Below are 5,632 nucleotides of genomic sequence, written 5' to 3'. Positions count from 1 at the left end.
CTAACCCCAAACAGGCAACACCAACAGCCTATCCGCTACAAGACCCGCCCCTACCAACCAATCCGACGGGCGAGGCTTCGAAGACCCCTCCAAGAACCCTAGAAGTCCCGCCCCTTAGCAACTGAAGAGAGAGGGCGGGAGAAGCAGTTTTCAGCCTATTAGAAACCGGTTCTCACCCTGCAATGGCGACAGGAAGGTCCCACCCCTTAACAACATGCTTCCGTCTCCAGTTTATTTACAACTGGCGCGATTGATGGTAAGCCCAACCAATAGAAAATCAGAATGGGCGAGGCCTCCTGGACGGAACTTGGTATTTTCATCTAAATTGTCTGAAGTTCCTTTGGTTTTCTTTCTTCCCCTTGTACCACAATCTTTCTGTTGTGGGAAGCCTATAATTGAGATATCTTTATGAATAGGGTCCTGACGGGACAATTTTTTAGTGTAAAACGATCGACAAAGTGTGGTCCTCCAAAGTCCTAAGGGATTTAAAACAGAAGTCACAAAAAAATTGTCAAGTGTTTTATAGGCATGAACATTGGCGTTTAAAAATGTAGTCAGGGATTTTTATTTTAGGAAACAAAATGAATGTGAGGATTAGGAGAAGATTTCTTTATTCCTCACATCATCTCGTGAGACAAATATAATTCTCTCCATTTAAGAAGCCAAGGCAGGCTGGGTGTGGTGGCTCAGGACTGTAATCCTAGCACTTTGGGAGACCCAGGTGGGAGGATTGCCTGAGGCCAGCCTGAACAACACAGGGAGACTGTGTCTCTACATAAAATACAAAAATTAGTCAGGGGTGGTGATGCATGCCTCTGGTCTCAGCTTTTGAAGAGGATGAGGCAGGAGGATCACTTGAGCCCAAGAGTTTGAGGCTGCAGTGAGCTATGATGACACCAGTGCACTCTAGCCCAGGCAACAGAGCTAGACCCTGTCTCAAAAAAACAAAAAGCAGCCAAGGTGAAGACAGTCAAAGGAACTTGCCCAAGATTTCATAGTTTGTTCCTCTGGGCTGCTGTCCCAACCTAAATCCTACTGACCTCAAAGCCTGAGTTATTTCTGTGTATAAGCTGCTTCCCATTGAATGATTTAACACAGTGAGGACCTAGCAGTGTGCCTGGCACATGGCAGGTGTTCAGAAACTGTTAGTAGAAATTGAAGCATCTTTTTAAAGAGGATCTGATGGTGAGGGGTAGGAAGACTAGAAATGATGGAGCCAAGTGAGTTGAGAAATTCAAGGAAGTGGGTTACTTTTGGGCAAGGTTCAAGCTTTGAAAACAATAAATTTTTAAAAAGTCAAAATGGGGCTGAGCCATGGGCAAGAGAAGAAATTTCATCTTCAGAAAGAAAAGTCTCAGCCAGCTGTGCCACAGTGGCCATCCTATGTGTCATACACACATTCCCTGGGCTGACCTAGGTGGGTCAGCATCAACAGCAATAAATCACATTGATACTGTGTATCTCTGAAATCATGTGATAAAAATGGCATATTTACCTCTGTGGTCTTCCTTCCCCAAACCTATAACACCAGACTAATCATGAGAAAACATTAGACAAATTCCAGTAGAGTCCTATTACATTCAGGAATTTTTTTTTAAATTTCAATAGAGGGGCATCCTCCTAAGTACCTGATCAGTACTCCTCAGAACTGTCAAGGTCATCAAAAACAAGGAAAGTCTGAAGAACTGTCACAGTCAAGAGGAGCCTAAGGAGACATGAGAACTAAATATAATGTGGTGTTGTGGGTGGGATCCTGTAACAGAAAAAAAAATTAGGTTTTAAAAAAAAACTAAGGAAAGCTGAATAAAATAATCTGAATTAATTTCAACTTTAATTACTACTATTGTATCAATACTGGTTCATTAATAGTGGCAAATGTACCATACCAATGTACAGTAGGGGAAATTGGATATTGGGTATATAAGAACTCTCTGTAACATCATTTCAATTTTTCTGTAAATCTAAAACTGTTTTAAAAAAATTCGCAGGGCTTGGTGGTTCACGCCTGTGATCTTAGCACTCTGGAAGGTCAAGGTGGGAGGACTGCTTGAGGCCAGGAGTTCAAGACCAGCCTGAGCAAGAGCAAGAGCCTGTCTCTACAAAAAATAGAAAATTTAGCCAGATGTGGTGACATGCACCTGTAGTCCCAGCTACTTGGGACGCTGAGGCAGGAGGATCACTTGAACCCAGGAGTTTATGGTTGCAGTGAGCCATGATGACACCACTGCACTCTAGCCTAGGCAACAGAATGAAACTCTATCTCTAAATAAATAAATAAAGTCTACTAACATATATATATGCACAAATGTATATTATTTACGTGTATGTATATATACACATATATAAACACACAATTCATTTTTCCTTCCAGGCCTCATTCTCACCACTCAGAGCTTACTCTTTGGTTTTGACTAAAGGCAAAACCAGAGAAAATAATTTCAGGTTTGGGAACTAATTCCAGTATATCACTGACCACTATTAAAATATGTAAACAAGATGTACAGTAATGAGACTGGTTGTCCATAAACACATCTCAACTTATCCAAATGAGTGCTGTCACTTCAAGATAATCATTCAAGAAGTTTTTAGTCTTGTTTTAATAATGAGGACACTACTTGCTTGAAACACTTTGAGAATCTCCTTCAGAGTCTATAGCACACAATGCAATGAATATTCATTATCTGCAGGTGGATCTGGTTTATGCAAATAGCCAAAAGAACTCAGGCCAAGACTGATGAGTAAATGGGGTGGGAAATCTGGATGGTAAATGTGTTTCAAAATTTTTTGGATTTTTGAAAGTTATTATAGTATGGTGCATATACAAAATATAAGGCAACAATCCCAATGGCATCTGGACAGCACTCAGTAATCAAACAAATTAATATCTCTGCAATGATTTATGTGAATATTTATACTGGGATAAATTAAAGAGGAACAAATGAAAATTATGAATAACCGCATGTAAATTTAGATCAGGTTCTGCCACAAAATAAATTCAGATCAGATTAGGGTTTATCTATTGCCCATAAGTTACAAAAAAACTTTTAGTTTGCAGAATTTTTTGAATTTAGGAATTGTAGATAAACGATTGCATATCATGAATATTTGATGAAGACAATTCCAGAGTTTTGAGAAGGAGCACTCCATCCCATATCCTCAGTCACCCAAGCTAGAAGCCTGGGAGTCAGCCTACACCCTTGTTCTCTCCCAGCAACCCCTTAGCCAATTCATCAAGTCCTACTGATTTTACCTTCTGACCATCTTTTTTTTTTTTTTTTGAGATAGAGTCTCGCTCTGTTGCCCAGGCTAGAGGGCTAGAGTGCCATGGCGTCAGCCTAGCTCACAGCAACCTCAAACTCCTGGGCTCAAGGGATTCTCCTGCTTCAGCCTCCTGAGTAGCTGGGACTACAGTCACACACGACCACACCCGGCTAATTTTTTCTATTTTTAGTAGAGATAGGGGCTCACTCTTGGTCAGGCTGGTCTTGAACTTCTGAGTCCAAGCGATCCTCCCGCCTCAGCCTCCCAGAGTGCTAAGATTACAGGTGTGAGCCACTGCACCCCGCCTTATTTCATTTTTTGAATAATTGACTTTTAGTGTATTTTATAAAAATAGTGGACAATAATTGGAAACATTTTAACAATTGGTCCTTAACCATAGTTTCAGAAGCACTAGTCTATATCTTTAACAGAATGGCCTTGTACACCTCCTTAGGCTCATTTCTAACCACCTCCACTTGGTACCCAGCAATAATGAACAACAATTTCTAGTTTCTCATACTTATCATTGTTTCATACCTCCATGCAAGTGTACATCCTGGTCTCTGTGAATTGACTTCCCTTCCTCCTAGAAATCTATTCATACTTCAAAATCCTGGACTGCATCATCACTTCCTTTGGATGCCTGTCTAAACCAGCCCCTCACAACCTCCAGCAGAATAGACCACTTTGCTCTCTTACACTTCTGTTATTGTACCCCTATCATGGCACTATGCTATAATTATTTATTTACATGCCTATCTCCCCTACTAGTCAGAGTTCCTTTCAGACCGTGGTTAGGATTATTTGTTTTTGAGGGGTGAAACGTGTCTTGTAAAATTAGTAAGGTCAAGGACAAAACTCCTTATATGATAAATTCTGACATCATACTGAAAGAGGAAAAGAAGGAAAATCATTACTTTCTATTCTTATTTTTCTATTACTGCATGGATTTCAGCCTTGTACCTTTAGCACCTGGGTGGGAATTAACAGAATAGTGGACATTTTAGAAGGTCAAGGAGTCAGACTTGTGGGACTCACTGGAAATGTTAAAAAGGAACAGGATCCCAGTAATGAAGGAGGCCAAGGCAAGAGGATCAGTTGAGGCCAGGAGTTAGAGACCAGCCTGGGCAAAACAGCGAGACCATGTCTCTCCCAAAAAATGAGAAAAATTAGCCAGGCATGCTGGCCTGCGACTGTAGTCCCAGATACTTGGGAGACTGAGGTAGAAGGATTGATTGAGCTCAGAATTCTTGGTTTCAGTGAGCTATGATCATGCCACTGCACTCCAGCCTGGATGACACAGGGAGTGTCTGTCTCTTGAAAATTTTTTTAAAAAGTCTCCACTCTAACAGTTTTGCTCAGGCTCAGCCCCTTTTAGAGTAAAATCTGTCAACTGCCCTTTTCAAAATTGTTCAGGCCTGTAAATAGCACCATCAATTCATTCATTTCAGAGGGTCTACCAGATAACAGGCCTACCCTGGAGAGGTCCTGGGCTGAGAGTGAAACAAGCAACTGTAATTGAAATGTGTACAAAAGAGCCACTAGGCCACTGAGGGGTGGGAGGAATTAATTCTGCCTGGAGGAGTGGAGGGGGTCCAGGAAGGAGAGGTTTGAGCCAAATCTTGCTGAGTGAGTTAGATTTGGCCCGGGTGAAAACGTGGGGGGAGGACTGAGCAGAGCAATCTGCTAGATGAAAATCTACACGTGCCTAGGAACAGTCTCCTCACTCCTCTTCCACCCACTTTCCCCCCTTTCTTCGCAATCTTTTCCTCTTTTCTTGGAAAACTAGGACTAAGGATACTGTTTTCCTTCCTTGAACAGGCCAGAGTAGGTGATAAAGAGAATATTAATCCTTGATTAAAGGAGATCAGTTGTTCTGCTTTGTGTCTTTGGGGGGAGGGGGGAGCAGGTGAGTCAGGCAGGGAAGTGGTCCTGAGTGAGAAAAAGGGACCCTGGGGAGAATGGGGCCCTTGCAGAAAAAAAGATGAAAATTCTTGTATTTGTTCCCCACTCCCTTTTTTGTCAACCCTCCCCTCCACCCCCCGCCTCTAATCTTTATGTTTTTCTACAGTTTCCCGTGGTCTCAGTCTCTCTTTGTCTCTCTCCCTTTGCTAAAGGCTGGAAATTCCTTGTTCTCAACGGAAGGGAGTAGGAGGGGAGTTGGGGGTGGTGGGAGTGGGAGGGAAGAACAGACATCTCAGCAGCTCGGGCTGCGGGGGCGCTCTGGGCCTCCGGCGGGGCCTGACAAGTCAATGATTTTTTTTTTAAATAGGGGCTCAGATACAAACCTAGAGAGACAGAGACACAGAAATACAAGTGGATGTAAAGAAACGTATAAATACATAATCCCAGGGTACAGAGACACAAACTG

This window comes from Lemur catta, chromosome 6, assembly GCF_020740605.2.
Source record: "Lemur catta isolate mLemCat1 chromosome 6, mLemCat1.pri, whole genome shotgun sequence".
NCBI classification, from domain to species: Eukaryota; Metazoa; Chordata; class Mammalia; order Primates; family Lemuridae; genus Lemur; species Lemur catta.
This window is presented reverse-complemented; position numbering follows the sequence as displayed.